The sequence below is a fragment of the Leuciscus leuciscus genome, assembly GCF_965113295.1.
Source record: "Leuciscus leuciscus genome assembly, chromosome: 13".
NCBI classification, from domain to species: domain Eukaryota; kingdom Metazoa; phylum Chordata; class Actinopteri; order Cypriniformes; family Leuciscidae; genus Leuciscus; species Leuciscus leuciscus.
The window spans coordinates 30,757,768-30,777,201 of NC_138737.1; positions in this window are offsets into that span (position 1 = coordinate 30,757,768).

Below are 19,434 nucleotides of genomic sequence, written 5' to 3' on the forward strand. Positions count from 1 at the left end.
CGATGGATTATAGGGGCGATAGAAGATCCGTTAAATAGACTGGAGCTAAGCCGTTTAGAGCTTTATAAGTCAGTAGCAATACCTTATCATTAATACGGAACTTTATAGGTAACCAATGCAGTGATGATAAAATCGCTGTTATATGATCATATTTTCTTGATCTCGTAAGAACTCTAGCGGCGGCGATTCAGGAGAGAGCATTTGATGAGTAAATACCGATTTCAATATTCTAGAAACTTTACCTGGGAAGGGCTGATCCCGGCAAGATTCGCTGCGACTCACTAGTAGCTCTTGTGAAGGTTGGCTCTTAAAAGAGCTGTTGAGTTTGATATTGTAGAGCTTTAAAAAAAAAAAAAGGACCAAGTAATCCTGCAAGACGGAAAGGAAGGTAATTTTAATACATTACTTGCAAATAGTCAGTTTATGTATAACTGTAGGATATTTTTTTCTGTAAAGAGTGTTGAATAATTAAATTTTAAAAGCATTTTTATATTATAAGTTCACTGATATGTGGGGGCATTTCTATGAATAAAAGTACGTCTTTAATAGCAAGCAATAATCATGTGAAAATTATTTACATGCAAACGGGAGAGTTATCAGCAGTGTAACTGATCTCATTATGACAAAATAATCGAGTATCTGATGTCATGTGACAAGTAAGATAAGCTTTTCCACCCCTGCAAACAGAGGTAGGTTATGAGGTGTGGAGAGACGTCATGTATCACTGGAACATAAACAGACGGGGACCAATTTGTAATAATTGTAATTAGTGGTGCACGATATATCGGCCGCCGATATTATATATGGTATGGTCATTTTTTTACACATCGGTATCGTTCCGATGTCAAAATATGGCCGATGTGAACAGGCCGACATTTGACGTGTGAAGTTGAAGATGAAGTTGACGATGCTGACTCGATCTTAGCAGTAGTGAATGTGCCTGAGATAAATACACATTTCATACAGATGACATAAGCAGAGAACAGTCTGTTTTCTTTCGTTTTGAATTGTTCTGTTTAAAAATAGACATTTCAAGCTTTCTATATATGTCTCCGGTCTGTGAGGCAGGTAGATTTCGGTTCATTGATGAGACGCGCTCCAGGTTCACGCGCCCTCGCCTCCGTGTCCTGATTAAATATTTTCGACTATATTTACTTCTTATTTAATTCAATCCAGGCAATTGGTTGATGAAACATTTATCAAAATTAAGATACAATTAATACAAAACGAAATTAAATTTAAAGACAGGCTTTTTGTGCTTTCTGTTTGAGGTCTCTGTGAAAGTTTTAAAGCAGTCTTAGTGGCGCTTTCAGAGTGCTCACGTCAACTGTCCCGTCCGTAACATTGTTAACGCAGTCCAGTGCGACTTATGTTTTTTTTCCTCTTCATGACACATTTTTGACTGATCGTTTTTTGACTCGTAGATATTTGAATATATTGCTTGATATTTGAAACCCGTTCGAATTAGATTTTTCTCAAAAGTGACAGCACGTGTGATTTGTGGATTACTGATAAGCGCGAGTGGAGAAACAGGCGTTTATTGATTCATTCTCAGTGTTGAGAAACGTATAGCCTTCATGTGTTACGTTATTGTATTAATAATAACTAAAGTAGCCTACCTAATTATGTTACATATTTATTTTGTATGAAAACTAGCGCGTTCGTTACTTATGGATTAAAAAGTAGGCTACCGTTGTATCAGTGCTGCGCGAGCTCTCTCTCTCACAAACATGGACGCGTGCACACACAGAGAGAGAAGATAATTGTAAAATGAAAAATTGACGGGCTAAGTTTAAATTTTGTTCTTGCTTGTTTTTTTTCTGTCAAAATATCAGAAAGTATTTTGTATTATCCATCCGTGTTTTTAAAATTCGTTAAATGACGGACGTTTTACTGTTAACACAGCCCATGTCGGATTGGTCTTATAGCCTAGGCTACTTGTTATTATTTTAAGAATGATTCGTTATGCTATTATTGGACTCCTGTCTATTCATTGTCAACTGTTTTCTATAAATATGTTTGTATTGGCTAACATTTATTCAGTTAATGAGTGTCCTGTTTAAAATGTGCAATGTTCAAATGCAAAGACAGCACGTCACAAATAGAAGCCCTTTTCCCTGTGGTATTTTTTAGTATCATATCGAGGGCTTGGAACCAGAGGGGCGTAAGTGGCATTTTGGGCGAAAATGAGTTCTATATATCAAATTAAAGGTCTTGATGAGCTCTATCTAGTTGTGCCAAAAAGACGCATCAGAAATCAACTTGTATTGAATAAAGCAACAAAACAACAAAGACCTAACACAAAAGTTTGAGCATTGTTTGGAGCCAGAGGGGCGTATGTCCACTTACGCCCTTCTGGCTCTAAAAAATACATGTATGGCCTACACATTGTTTGGAGCCAGAAGGGCGCAAGTGGCATTTGACAAACTTTACAGGAGAGCCAAAACAAAATTTTGACCACGCTTCAATCAACTGTATTTATTAACCTTCAACCACAACATTGCAACCACATACATACTTATATGAGTAAGTTCTTAAGTGAACATATTATGGAATATTAACACGATGAACATATTCTAAAACCTTGCAAAATCTTGAAAATATGGCAAAAACATCAAATACGCCTTTTTGGCACCAAACATTTCCAATTCCTCTAAAGAAAAATAGGGCGTATCTGCTGATCAATGCAGAAATGATTGGTCAAAACATTGGTTAAAAACACTCTAACTTCATAACTTTTCATTTTATTTAAAATACTGTATACATAGTCATTTAATTTCATCATTTCAAACTGTTTAACATTTCATTTCTAACCGTTTAATTTCAATTCTCATTTATGAGTTCACATTCATGTCAAACAGTTTAACATTTAATTTCAAACAGTTTAACATTTAAGTTCACACAGTTTAATTTCTCTTGTTTATAACACATTTCACTTTTTAGTTCACTTTAGTTGAACTAAAAAGTTCACTCACTGCCCACTGTCAGAGTGTTATAGAACTCTGCATAACAGTGAGGAATACTCCCATTGGTGCACAGGGTGAGTAGGTCTTTTTTCTTTAAGGCACTGATCACTGGAGGATTTTCATACAATGAGCTGGGGTGTGTGGTTCTGGTGCCTCTTGTTGCCTGTTGTGCCACCGTCAGTTTTCGGAAGGTTGGGGCGGTGAAATCATACTTGAAGAAGATTGTTTTTGGTTCATCTTTCGTGTAGCGGAACCATTTAATCTTCTGCCAATGAACTGATTGTCCCTCCTCATCTTTTGTTCTGTTTTTGAGTATGTGGTTGGAGAGGGACTTGAAGTACAGAAAGTCCTTGTGTCCAAGTTCATGTACACTATGGGTCGTTCTTTCTTTCCATTCTCACAAGTGTGTAGTAGCCATCATGGATGGCTACTAGACATGGAGTGTGATAGTGTGCATGCTGCAGTGGAAACTGCAAGAAGAAAAGTTTCTATTTACTCCCATTTCTATTTACTCCCATACTTCTATTTACTGATGGCTACTACACACTTGTGAGAATGGCAAGAAGGAACGACCCATACAGTGTACATGAACTTGAACACAAGGACTTTTGGACTTCAAGTCCCTCTCCAACCACATACTCAAAAACAGAACAAAAGATGAGGAGGGACAATCAGTTCATTGGCAGAAGATTAAATGGTTCCGCTACACGAAAGATGAACCAAAAACAATCTTCTTCAAGTATGATTTCACCGCCCCAACCTTCCGAAAACTGACGGTGGCACAACAGGCAACAAGAGGCACCAGAACCACACACCCCAGCTCATTGTATGAAAATCCTCCAGTGATCAGTGCCTTAAAGAAAAAAGACCTACTCACCCTGTGCACCAATGGGAGTATTCCTCACTGTTATGCAGAGTTCTATAACACTCTGACAGTGGGCAGTGAGTGAACTTTTTAGTTCAACTAAAGTGAACTAAAAAGTGAAATGTGTAATAAACAAGAGAAATTAAACTGTTTGAAATTAAATGTTAAACTGTTTGACATGAATGTGAACTCATAAATGAGAATTGAAATTAAACGGTTAGAAATGAAATGTTAAACAGTTTGAAATGATGAAATGACTATGTATACAGTATTTTAAATAAAATGAAAAGTTATGAAGTTAGAGTGTTTTTAACCAATGTTTTGACCAATCATTTCTGCATTGATCAGCAGATACGCCCTATTTTTCTTTAGAAGAATTGGAAATGTTTGGTGCCAAAAAGGCGTATTTGATGTTTTTGCCATATTTTCAAGATTTTGCAAGGTTTTAGAATATGTTCATCGTGTTAATATTCCATAATATGTTCACTTAAGAACTTACTCATATAAGTATGTATGTGGTTGCAATGTTGTGGTTGAAGGTTAATAAATACAGTTGATTGAAGTGTGGTCAAAATTTTGTTTTGGCTCTCCTGTAAAGTTTGTCAAATGCCACTTACGCCCCTCTGGTTCCAAGCCCTCGATATTTGGATATTGGAATAATAAATAAAGTAGCCTATCTTAATTTTACACAATGTTCCTGTTTTTTGTGTGTTTTTTTTTTTACTGTTTTCTAAGGGTTTCTTAATTTTAGACAAGTTGACCAGCACACATTACTGTATATGCAATGCAGTATAATGCATGTGTGTCGTATGTGACATATTTTGCACACAGGTAAAGGTGCCCAATATCAGTCATTTCTAAAGTAAAAAAAAAAGTGTTTTGGAAAATAGCTCTTTATTTGATAATCATTAAAATTTGTTTTCTATACAGAGATATCGACATCGGCAAATATCGGTATCGGCCATAACAGCAATATTAATATCGGTTATCGGTATCGGCCTCAATTTTCACATCGGTGCATCACTAATTGTAATCAATACAATGCAATTAATATCAACTTTCTGACAGTGTGTGTACGAGTATACAAATATGTACGAGTATCGTACGAATTTGACAACTTGTTAAATCTTGTGAATTATTAAGACTTTCAGACTATCTTCGTACTGATTGGGCTATGGGTTTTGCGAGAAAAGGTTTAAGAAACAACAAATGCTTGATAAAATGTTTGATTTAGGGTTCGAACCAACACATGTATATACCATTGCGAATATTTGCCTTTGCAGCTGTCTGTCTCCTCCGTTTACTTGTCCTCAAACAATAATAGTCCGAAAGGTCCTTTTGGTCTTTTCAGCTGAAAAAAGAGAAAATAAAATATCATTATGTTGTTTTACATCATTCCTGTGGTAAAAGCATGGTAAGCGTTGTGGTTAATGTGCATTTACAATAAGTATCACATTAAAACTACCAATAGTGTGGTAAAAGCATGGTAAGTTTTGTGATTACTGTCTTTTTACTACACTTACCACAGTAAAACTAATGTTAATGTGGTAAAAGCATGGTAAGTGTTGTTTGTACTGTGCTTCTACTACAAATACAACTTTGGAACTAATTGTACTACTTTTAATCTGATATGAATATGATTAACTGATTTAAGGTCTTTAGGCCTATGCTCACGTCATGTGACAGGCAGTGTAACTTAATCACCCTGTTTTGAATTAGAAAGCAATAAAACGCAAAGCCTCAGTGGACATGACAGATATAATGCCGTGACTGAACGTGAGCTAATCTGATTAATATCGACAAACAGAAAATACATTATATATCACACATTATTCGGACAGCGTATTTACTACTTACCAACATCTGACACACGTGAAGTGAACTGATGCCAAATATCGCGATGTGTTCGGAACGAGACTTCTTCAGGCTTCTAAGGGTTTGAAACTTGTTCATTAAACACATCGTTAATATAGTCCAATTTAGTCATTTAATCAAAAATATCTTCATTTGTGTTCCGAAGATGAACGAAGGGGTTGGAACAACATGAGGGTGAGGAATTACTGACAGAATTTTCATTTTCATACTTAATAATCGTGACCGCCAATAGCAGCGCTTACTGATCGTGACGTGGGCCAATAGCAAAGCAGAATCATTGTGGGAAATACCGACTGTATTAACGAATAAAGGTACAATTTGTGTTCTTATCGTGTTTAACACATCTGTATTTGCCCGCGCGAGTATATCCAACTTCAAAAATCGCAGCTTGAATTCAATTTACAGTTACCGTCGAAGAGAAACACAGGGCTTATCTGCCCTATATAAATAACCGCCTGTACACTCTTTAGGATGTGGAGGGTAGGGCGATGAGGCTGCGAGCTACACCTATGAACCATTGAATCACTTTGCTGGCTGGTGCACCGGCTAATCGTGGTTGCCTTGATGCACTTGCTGATCTGGCCGGGTTGACACTCATCGGATGCCTTCCACAAATGGTTTTTTGACACTTTTTGCCTTGTTTCTTCATCAATTCATCAATGACACAATCAAATCATTCAATCATTTTTTATATTTACAATCTGTTCATTATTCTCTTTCAGAATGAAAGATGACATTTAAAAAAGGGTGCAGCTTGCTTTTTTGCTTTAAAAAAAATAAACAAAAAAACACAAATGGCTGGATTTTGTTTTACAAATCTATTGTTGTCATCAAATAATAGTATTAGAAAATTCCACCACATTTCCCATCGGTTTTTAATTTGTAATATTTATTTATACGTTTATTGTATTTCATTTGACTGATCAAGTCATAGATATATACACTAGACCAGTGGCCTTGGCTAAGGCAGTTGATTGGAACGAATGCCTTACATATATAAATTAATTAATTAGCAATACTTGGACACTAAATATTTCATATTCAATTATTTTAATGATCACAATTAAAGTTTTCATTTTATTAACTGAACAAGCGCAACATTCAGCATTCAATCAAATATTATAAAATATGTATTATTATTAATAATGTTATTTCAACAGAATATCTCGTTATTTTCGACATAATATGTGTGGGTGCAACAAGCAAGATGTGCATTTGTAAATCCGGTGACGCCTGTTTTCTGACAGTGTCGACTCGGCTGCAAAGATGAAGTTGACGATCGCCGTATAGTGAACGCGCCTATAGAGAGAAATGCACATAATGGATTACATAATCAGAGAGTAGCCTTTTTCTTTTCGTTTTGAATTATTTCGTTTAAAGACATTTCAAGCTTTGTGTATTTGATGTATTTCTCATGTCTGTGTGTGAGGCATACAATGAGTTTCGTTAAGTTAGGATGAGATGCGCTCCAGTTCAAGATTATCATTTTTTTATTATTATTTATTAAATCTTATTTATCTTATTTATTAAATACAGGCTGATGAAAAATGTATTAAAATTAAGATACAATTTATACAAAACGAAATTCACTTTTACTCGTGCTGTTCACTTTTCATAAATCAACATACATGGGGAAAAAAATAACATTATAACATTTGAACAAATATGAAAATAAATGCGCTTATTTAATGGCTACAACAGTATAGGCCTACAGACTCTCTATTTGTACAAATTGCTGCACATTCATTTAATTCTGAATTTTGCACACACAAGTTGATAGGCATTTGTTCAAATCAAGTTCATGATAATTGTGCGTGCATTTAATAATCATTATGATACTAAAATCATAACAAAGTAGGTTATGCTATGTACAAAAAAATCAGATGAGCCCAGAATATTCCAAACTGCCGTAGCCAAGGCGACATCTAGTCATAGGGTCCGTGCACTTTTTGATCATTTCATTTCCTGTTTAGAATGGAATAAGGAGAAATGAAAACCAGCTCGTTTATTCGTTTTTTTGGGCTAGATTTTGGCTAGATTTTTCATTTTTCGTTTATGGTTTACAAGTCGGTTTATGGGTTCGATATTTCATTTGCACACGTGGGCGGCGCTGAAACGCCCCTTTCATCTGATTGGTCAAACCGCTCCGCCTTCAGTAAGCTGTGAGCTTTTCTTTCTGTCAGGCAGAATAAGAGTCAGTAGGCTACGAGTGCGGCACTGACAAATGCCCTTTAATGAAATAATGTCTGAAACCACCACTCACTGTTAACTACACACACTATTTGATTTAGAAATATGTTGCTGGTCAAGTAATTCGTGCTGCTGCGACTTGCAAGCAACCCCATTAATGTGAGCCACAGTATATGACAGATTATATTAGCATATTTCCCATTGATAAATACAGTGCAAATAGTTCTGTCTCTTTGGATAAAAGGGAAGTGGAAATAAAAATCAATAATAGGCTGAACTGTACCATGATAATATGTCCGTAACATTTACCACTCTAGTCTTTTATTTACATCAAAAGGCAGGTAGGCGTGTGTGACATATAGCCTATGGGCTATAAATAATTTTGAATAGAAATAAAGTTTATATTTTTTGAATTTAAGCATGTGTAGCCTACTCAGTTCACATGAAAAGAAAGAGACAGAAAAGAGAGAAGCCAGAATCAGTGAACGTAAATTAAATACTGACAAAATTACCAGGTTTGGGATTAATTGTTATTATTATTATGAGAAATTGACTCCGCCTAGAACTTTGATGCTTCATCAAACTCAGCTCAGACCCTCAGACTGGTCTAACTTGCTTCTAACTGGTCAGACTTTCCCAAAAAATCCATCGACTTGAGTTATCTGAGCAATGAAGGCCGTAATACTTAATGCTGTCCACTAGAGGGGGCGACAGGATAATAAGTGTTTTCTACTCTCTTTCCCTGTTTGCATCAGTTTAAATGACAAATAAATGCATGAATTTCATTATGATAACAGGTTAAACGTCGTAATTAGCCAGCATAGGACGCAAATGAAAATACAATTTGATATTTGTGATATTTAAACTGTGTATTATTAATAAATATTGTTTCATATCTTGTTCATGCTTTATACATTTTAACCAGTGCTAATTTAAATAAAATGAATGAATAGAACTAAATAATAATTAATTATAATATGGTAACTTTGGTCCAAAGTAATTTGTGATAAACAGTGTATAGGCCTACTATGTTTCATCTGCTTATATATTATAGTCAAAATAATCCAGCAATTATGTTTTATCGAATGTTATTCGAATTCAAGATGTAGAAGCTCAGATCAATAATGAGGCGTACAGGCCATAAATAACAAATAGACATTACAACATTTTTATTATTCATAAGAATTTAAGTTAATAACATCTAAAACAAAGAATACATGTATTACAGGGCAAGTATAAGTATTAGTATTTTTAATGTTTTTGAAAGAAGTTTCCTCTGCTCATCAAGCCTGCATTTATTTGATCAAAAATACAGAAAAAAAAAAGTAATATTGTGATATATTTTTACAATTTAAAATAATTGGTTTAAATGATCATTTATTTCTGTGATGCAAAGCTGAATTTTCAGGATCATTACTCCAGTCTATCACATGATCCTTTAGAAATAATTCTAATATGATGATTCATTATCAAAGTTGGAAACAGTTCTGCTGCTTAATATGTTTTCATAACCTGTGATACTTTTTTTAGGATACTTTGATGAATAAAAAGTAAAAAAGAAAGAAAAAAAAAGCAATTTTTTTAAAAATAGAAATCTTTTGTAACAACAATATACACTACTGGTCAGTAATTTGAGGTCAGTATTTATTTTTTTATTTTTTTAATAAATCAATACTTTTATTCAGCAAGGATGTGTTAAATTGATTTAAAAAAAAGTGATAGTAAAGAAGATTTATATTATTAGAAATTATATATATTTTTTAATAAATGCAGTTCTTTTTAACCTTTTATTCATCAAATATATTAGGCAGCAGAACTGTTTCCAACACTCATAATAAATCAGAATATTAGAATGATTTCCGGGGCTGTTTACACCTGGCCACTTCATGCGTTTTCTCAGATCGGATAGCTATCCGATCGTGAAAAGACCAGGGGCGCCTGTTTCAGAAAGGAGGTTAAGTGAAAACTCAGAGTATGTTAACCCTGAAATGAGGGAAACTCTGGGTTTTCTGTTTCAGAATGGGAGGTATGTTAAACCTGAGAAAGCAGAGTAAGTCAAGCCCGTTTCTGAAAGAGAGGTAACTTATACTCAGAGTCAGTTACCATGGTAACTTACTCTGTGAACCTAACCTGGCCGGGAGCAGGTTTTCTTCGGTAAACCCAGAGTTTCTTTCGGTCTCCTCCCCTTTTTTAAAGAGGAAGTGGTGTTTAAACACCTCATTCATTCTTTCAGTACATTTTTATTAATAAAATTAATCTTTAATTAATAAATACAATATTGCTATTTTTACTGTTTTTTTTTTTTTTTAATTTTTTAAATAAGATGAAGTCTATTAACTCCTTAACTGGCAACTGAATATACAGTAGTAGATTAGAGTTACATAATGTAGTTCTAAACAAATTCTACAGAATTAAACTGTGGCATTTACTGAAAATCACTGAACTCTGTTCATCTGTGCAACAGAAGTTGATGGACCGTCCTCCTGCTGTTCTTCCACTTTGGGGGCGGGGGGAGAGATAAGACTACCCATTTATACTTAGCTTTAAACTTAGATTCTACTCCACATAAAAATGTGAAAAAATCTGAATGTGTAGATTGTTTGATGTGACACATAACATTATCCCCATCGTCCTGTGAAGATGAGTACACTTTATAACACTATTTGTCATAATTTCTGGTGTATTGAGTAGGCTACTTACAACTGCCTGCAGGTTTTGTTGGGACAGGAGGCTCCAAAAGACAGATATTACCATCGGAATCTGTTGGGACCAACAAAAAACCCAACCCAAAGTAAAATAAATGGAAATATCAAAAATAGCCTATATAAGAAATAACACATATGTAAACCTCTTACATTTTATGAAGGCCCTTGGATCTTCGGGAGTGACTGGCTCTGAAGTCCCTCCAGGAATTCCCCCAGCCAAAAATGCTGCTGCACTGCTAGACACTGGGATGCTATTTAGTTATTTAATATGTCAAATATTTGTAAATTCAGGTAGCCTACACCCATGATATGCTCAAACCTTACCTGATTGAATTATGTTCTTATATTTAATTTTCAGCTGCTGCCATGTTCTTTTAATACCTGCAGGATTGCACCCATGAAAATTAAAATTAGGTTGAATAACATACTGTTCTTCCAGTTTCACCTCTGATATTATAACAGTTGGGTAAGTTACTCTAAAATAGTTATTAATTACTAACTACAAATGACATCTTCAACCGTGTAATTAGATTCATGTAATAATGACTATCTTTAGAAAGTATTGGTCTACTTATTAATAAATCCCATATCAACCTCAACCACTTGAACAATACAAGGAGAGACAAGAAACTGCACTTTTAATGCTTTCAAATAAACAATATACAATTGCATGGATTATTCTTGAATTGACCAAAGTGTGTAGAGGGAGAAGGTTACATAAAAAATATACCTTTTAAAAATGTATGTTAAATATACAGAATTGTTCTATAGTCTAATGCAATTACATCAGATTTGACTTCAAATTACAGAAGAATTAAGAGTAATCCCTTTAATTAAATGACAGTATTTAGATGACTTGGTAATTAATTACACCCAACACTGTATAACTAATTAAAATGTAAACATACGCATTGACTCGAGCAACTATTTTCTCCCTAGCTAACTCTAGTTGTCCTTCGCTGCTGCAGCCGATATTTAAAAAATAATAATATGTCTTCTTACGCTTGCAGAAGCTGGTGAGAAATATGCAGACCTCTTTTTGTCTGGCGCTGTTACCATGGTGACTCATAATATCTGCACTCCATTGATAATGGCTTTTTATAGTGGTGGTGCACGCGCTTAACTCAGAGTCAGTCAACTCAGAGTTGATTGAACTAACTAATTTCCGCTGTTCTGTAACCGAAAACTCAGAGTTTCCCATCTCAGGGTAAGTCAACTCAGTTGAACCTCCTTTCTGAAACAGGCCCCAGGGGCCCGTTCTTCGTACGTCGCTAACTCAGTTAGCTGGATTTGATTGTTGGAGATTTGGCATGATCTTGGATTGTTTGGTTCTTCGACGCTCATCCTGGACTTGCTGTCATAGCAACAGGTGAGCTCGGGAGCAGGCTTATTTCATGTTAACAGGATTAGATCCCGGCTTTATAAGCGGAGGTGATACGGGAAGTCTTTCGCAGCCATGTCTTGTCCGTTTTTACGACAAGAACCTGTCGCTGAAGGTGGTCTCACGCTGCACAATCCACTGCCGCTTTCTGAGCATGCAGCCTGACATCAAACAATTCACCATTTACCTTGGAGAAGCGAGTCCAGAATATATCAAATAATACAAAAAGTAATGTAATCAAAAAGTATGCAGTTGACTGATTAAAAATATCTTAGATGGTGTGTGACTCCATGTCCTACATCACAAATGTGGAAGCAAAATTGCCTGGTTCTGTGCATGACTCCAGGATTTTCAGAGAGTCACATTTATGCACATTATTTGAACGTGGTAAGGAAATATTTAATATCAAGCTCACTGTATTACATACATTTATTCTGAGCCTAACAAAACTGCATTTTTCCAGGTGCTTACGACGGGAACCTGCTTGGTGACAGGGGCTATACCTGCAGGCAGTATTTCATGACGCCATTCCCTGACCCAAACCCGTTTCAATGCAGCTCTAGCCAGGACAAGGGCACGCATTGAAATGACCTTTGGGCAACTAAAGGAAAGATTTCAGTGTCTGAGGGTTGCACCTGACAGGGCCTGTGACATTATTGTTGCATGTGCCATACTCCACAATAGTGCCACCATCAGAAAGGAGAGGACCCCTGTGGTGGAGGTGCAGCCTGATGATGACCTCCAGCCAGTGCACTTGGACCAACCTTTTTTTTTTTTTAAACAAAAACCTTCATTAAATGAATAGAAGACAAGACAACATGCTTAGTTCCTTGAGTTTTATTTCAATTATTCTTTGTCAAGAAAAGCCAATGATGGTCATCTTTTGCCTGCAATAAGATATATTGTTATCCAAGGTCAGCAATAGTACTCTGTGTGAAATAGTGTATTTAGCACTTACTCTGAAGTTCCTTTTGAAGCAACTCAATCTCTAGTGCCAGTTTTTTCTTCTTTAAGGTGTCAAGTTCTATTTCTCCCCTTCATTTTTCTGTTTTTTCAGGTCAAAATACTAAATTTTCTGTTGTAGATTCCGTTTATATACGGATATCACCCTGTGCCATGTTTGGATAAAAAGAATAAAAAAAAATAAAAAAATAAAAAAGAACTGTCAACACAAGCCTCATGCAACAAAAATAAAAAGTACAAGTAGGTTACTACACTGCCCACCTCTGTATCACTTTGTGCAGTAGGCCTTTCCTCCTGCAACTCATATTGCAGTCAGAAATAATATGTACACAAGTTACTATAAATGAAGTAAAGTTATTTATGCACTTACAAGTACTTCCTCCAAAGGACAGTCATCTGAGAGGGTTTCTTCACTGTCCTGTGCAATGGAAACAAATGGGCATTACAAAGTGTTGCACTTTCTTCCCTTTTGATGTAAAGTTAGAAAAAGTCCACTTACTGCACATATTTCAGCCACTACTTTCTTGGGAACAGGTACAAGTGTTGGTGTATTATGTAAAACTGCACAAAAGAGGAAACACAATGGCATTACAATGAACTACACTATATGAACAAATGTGATCAGTAACTCATGGCAAAATATTCTTACATTAAGTTCAGCAGTTTTCACCTTCACAAGTCAAAGCAATTGATCACTACTCAATATTTAACAGCTGAAATTACTGTACCAGCCATTTGGATTATATAGGCCTACTCAATTTAATGCGGCAAAAAAAAAGATATATTTTACAGTGTAGCAAGATCATTTAAAGCTCATTTACCAGTAATGAAGGTGTTGCTGCTACTGGTTCCTGGCTGTTGGTCTGAGGAAGAGCTGCCCCCAGGGATGCCCTCCACAATGGGTCGGTTCACATTTAACCCCAGGGCCAGCTCTACTGCTGGGGTATAATGTGGTATAATGTGAGGGAGCAGGACCACCACCTGTTTTTTTTTTTTCAGCTCAGCCTTTTTCTTGGTTGCTGTTATAAACAGACAAACACATTTAACGGTGCTTTTCTTTTGTAAAAGAGACAAAGAACAGTAGAAGTAGAAAAGATTACCATTTTGAAGAATATTCTTGTACTTCCCTTTTACTTGTTCCCATGTTCTAGTGCAGTGTTCTTCAACCCTGCTCCCGGAGGACCCCCAACACTGCTGGTTTTCTTTGTCTCCCTAATCAAACACACCGGATTCAATTCATCAACTCATTATCACATGGGTTAATGAGCTGATGAGTTGAATCAGGTGTGTTTGATTAGGGAGACAAAGAAAACGTGCAGTGTTGGGGGTCCTCCAGGAGCAGGGTTGAAGAACACTGTTCTAGTGGGTCCTGAGGTGGCTCTGACATTAAGCAATTATGAAATGATTAAAATACAAGAATATACACTGTAATAAGTGATATAACCATAACATGGAACACTTACGCATTTCATTTGTCTGCTACTTTTTGCCAGCCCTCTCTCCTGGCTTTTGCACACATTGAGGTGTTCCCTGGCGTTTTAATTAAGGTTTCATATTCTGCATAACCTTCAATAACTCTTGCTCTGCTGCGGAGAAAAACTGTGCGTGCTCTTTGGCCATGGTGAGCAGCCAATAGCAGCGTTGCTGATCAATGTTTCTACTATCGATACATATCCCCTTTTAAACCAGCGCATGAACGCGCAGTTATCTCAGATAACTCAATCCAGCTATACTAATCATAACTGGCAGGTGTGTTCGAAGAAACGAATTAGTCAGATCATGATTAGGCCGATGATATCACCTTGGATGTCTCATAATTTGATCTTGGATGTTTCAAGCAACGTACGAAGAACGGGCCCCAGTTGCTATGACAGCAAGTCCAGGATGAGCGTCGAAGAACTCAGTTAGCTGGATTTGATTGTTGGCGATTTGGCATGATCTTGGATTGTTTGGGTCTTCGACGCTCATCCTGGACTTGCTGTCATAGCAACTGGGGCCCATTCTTCGTACGTTGCTTAAAACATCTGAGATCAAACGAGACATCCAAGATGATATCATCGTGCTAATCATGATCTGACTAATTTGGTTCTTCGAACACACCTGCCGGATATGATTAGTATAGCTGGATTGAGTTAGTGAGATAATTGCGCGTTCACGCTCTGGTTTAAAAGGGGATATGTATCGATAGTAGAAACATTGATCAGCAACGCTGCAATTGGCTGCTCACCATGGCCAAAGAGCGCGCTCAGTTTTTCAACGCAGCAGAGCAGGAATTTTTACTGGAATGGTATGCAGAGTTTGAAAAATATAATTAAAACGCCAGGGAACACTGGGAATCAAAGTGTGCAAAAGCCAGGAGAGAGGGCTGGCAAAAAGTAACAGACAAATTAAATGCGTAAGTGTTCCATGTTATGGTTATATCACTTATTACAGTATATATTCTTGTATTTTAATAATTTCATAATTGCTTAATGTCAGAGCCACCTCAGGACCCACTAGAACATGGGAACAAGTAAAAGTGAAGTACAAGAATATTCTTCAAACTGGTAATCTTTTCTACTTCTACTGATTAGTCTCTTTTAGCAAAGACATTTTAAATGATGTGTTTGTCTGTTTATGGTTATCTGCAACCAAGGAAAAGGCGGAGCAGAAAAAAACAGGTGGTGGTCCTGCACCCCCACGTTATACCCCGGCAGAAGAGCTGGCCCTTGGGCTAAATGAGAACCGACCCATTGTGGAGGGCATTCCTGGGGGCAGCTCTTCCTTAAGGCCTATTTATACTTCTGCGTCGGACCTACGCCGGAGCCTCTACGCTGTAGGCAACGCGTTGGTTTTAATTTATACTTCTGCGTCGTTGTCCGCGTTGACGCGCAATTACTCATGCAGAGGGACCATGTGAAACCCGAGGGAGGGGTTCTAGCAGACCAATCACAGCGCTTGCGTCCGCGTAGAATTGACGCGTTGTTACATTTTTGGAGAGGTGCGCATCAGGGTACGCCAAAGGGTACGCGCGCTAAGCACAGCCTACGACGTACAGATGGTGGACAACCAGAATGAGACTTTTACCGCCGCCGTTCCCGCGGCGGCAAAATTGGGATGTGTATTTGCTGCCTTTTACCGCTGAGTGGCGCTGTAATCACAGACTTTGAAAAGTGTCAGTTTATTCTCTTTATGACGTAATCTGCCGCGGCAGTAATCTGAGCTGAGGTCACAGATAAATTCAAGATAAATATTGTGGTTAAACGAATCAAATTCATTCAATTTAAACAAAGTAGACACACGTTAACATTGTGTGCCCAGTTTTTCTATAATTTAGAAAGGCTATGTCAATAGGTTACTTGTCATTTACTTCGTGTTATTTTAATGTGTTTGTAGATTTATTAACTGAAACATAACAGTGAAATAAATTAAAATAATTTACCGTAAAATTAAAACATTTTCAGGACTTGCAGTTACTAACCGATGTTAGTCGATGTTAACAAAGCATTCTTTGTTATATTCAGAATTAAATAGGCTTACATGTTGTTATGATTATCAATTGAATTCTTTAATAAATAATCAACCACAATGCCTATTACTGCCGCAGCAAAAATAAACCAGTCGAATTTCAAAGTCGTTCAAGTGACAGGGCAAAACAGCAGCAACTGCGGCATTTTAAAAGGTAAGTTTCCTATCTGTTTATTTAAAAAAAAAAAAAAAAACATGGCGCAAGATCTTGAAAAAAAAAAAAAAAACTTTTTTCATTATTTGAACAAAAATGAGACTGATTGAATATGTAAAAATATAAATAAACAAAGCAGAGAATAAAACAGACTTTTAGGGAACGATAGCTCAGATGATAGCTCAGTCTATCGTCTGGTAGCTCAGACGATAGCTATTCTATCTGTAGGCTATTCTATCTGATAGCTCAGACGATAGCTCTGTGGTCAATGCATTAACAATAGCCTCCCGGAGCTTCAAACGATCTGAGATCGAATCTCAGTGTAGCCGACAGTGTTTATGTTTTTCCGTTCTTGATGCTTAAATATGCATCTGTTTATTAAAGTCAATCATCTTGTTTAATTATCAATTGTACATTACAACATAAATTTGCTACATTCCAGTTGAGCCGCTGCATTAAGCTCGTCTTTAATCTGCTAAATTATTTTTTGTGTGTGTGTGAATCATTCACGAGATTGAGATGACTGACAGTTATACCCGGCCATAGCAACGGAAGACATTTTTCAAAACAGATCGAACAAATCAGAAAAATACTTTCAATACAGTATTGCTTTCAATTAAAAAATAAACAATGAAAATGTAAAAGAAAAAGAAAATTAATTAAGTTTGAAAACCCATCGCACATTTCAAAGTATGAATAAAGTGTCGGGACAGTTTTTTTATTTAAACAGGGTTGCATCGATAGTTTATTCCCTTTGTGATGCAAAATAAGAAACACAGACTCTTATTCTTGCAACATTTTACATTTCTATTGTCAAAGAAATTGCAGCTCAATTAAAACGGTACAAAACGAAAAAAGTTCAAAGCAACATAAATTAAGAACCGGCGTTTTTCTTTGCCTCTCTCGCGCTGGATATTTTTTTAGTAAGTTTGGTCTCCCTCACTGCGCGCGCGGGTCTTTCTCGAAATTAAGCATTTCAGCGTAAAAAAACACCATACAGCTGATAATACTGTATATGTCGCTGTGTGTCATCCACACAAATCACGGAAGAAAAAACTGTAACAAATAGCTTTTGTTCCTTCAAAGATAAAGCATGCCTTGCTGAATTCACCTTACAATAAAACGAGGTGGGTCGCGAATTAAAGAGCTCTGTATCTGCTAAATTGAAATTGTGTGTAGAAAACCTTTAAATATAATCAATAAAACTACAATATATAATTTAATAAGATATAGGGCCTACTGTACGTAGGCTATGGACTTTTGGAGATTTTGAGATTAATCCTTAAAATAATTTTGCCTTTGCCTTCTCATCAGGCTGGCTCCGACACTCTCCATATGAAAGACGGAACATTAACACCTCTGTCCTGCACCCCCACGATAAAGCAACTATTGCCTTCTCCAAACCCCCCACAGGCTAGCTGAGTTTGCAAAACAAAACAAAGAGTTTGCCACTCGTCGTGGTGTGCCAAAACACTTAATTATTAACCTCAATATTTCATTCAAAACAATCTCAAAACGCTTTGTGACATTTTGAAAAGCCGTGGATGCATTACTGCCACTGGAACCATGAACGCAACAGAATACTGGTTCTGATTTTATTGTTTGTCGTTTAAACGTCATGTCATATATATATATATATATATATATATATATATATATATATATATATATATGTTTTAGAACTAGACAAATCTCTCTGCATCAACAATAGACTATAAAATGCATTATAAAAATATCAGTAGTCCAAGTTAGTTCGGGATTCGAACAGGGGCGTGTCTAGAGCATTTTCAGTGGGGGGGCCATGCTGGGGCACTGCCTCCAAACGGGGTGGCCGCCAGTGACCAAAAAAAAGAGCTAAATTCTACAGTATATTACGTAAATCCTATTGATTTTTTTTTTTTACTTGAATAAAGTTACTTGTAAACAAATGTAGTAATAAAGCACATTTTGATTAATTTAGTTTTTTGTCATCCCTGTATATATCCATTAAGTTAAATTTGAGAGCCAGTGTTTATTATTTTTTGTGTTTTCATAAAACTAACAAGTTTATCAAATAAAAACAATTTTTAATAATGAGCAATTTTAAATTCCCAGAAGCAGAAACTATGTCAATTATTTTCTTTTAATAAGTAGTTTGGCCATTACAATATACAGTAGTTTTATTCACAATCTCTTTCAAATAATAATAAATTAATAAATAAAAAATTCCCCCCACTGTAATAATTCAAATGGTTTGGTCAAAACATCATAGTGTTTCATTCAACATTTCTTTCAGATTAAATTACAAAAAAGCTGAGTAACACAGAGTTAAAGTTTTAGCACTGTAACAGTTCAAAAGAAAACAACACATAATGTTTTATAAAATGTTTTATAAAAAAAACATTTTACTAACATTGTCACTAACATTTTAGTAACTAAACTGAATTTTATTAGGTTTAGTGACAACATGTTACAATGTTTACATTATACAATTTCTGGTAAGCTACGCTTTTTTATTATTTCAATTCAATTCAATTATTGTGATTTGATTTAATATTGACTTATTTGGATAAATATTAGGTAGGCTACACAAGATAGGCGTTATTTTTCCTCAAGAAAAAAACAACTCACCTAATGCTGTAAACATACTGCCCTATCAGCTGGTAGTAGGCTATTATTTAAGGTTAAAAATAACTCAAATTAAATATAATGCGTTTTTTTATTATTATAATAACTTTAATGATATAAGTAAAAATATAATAAATATGTAATATAGAACACATATTTAGCTAAATACTCTATAGCTATTTTTTTTTTTCTTGCCAACTATGTGCTATAGCCTATATTAT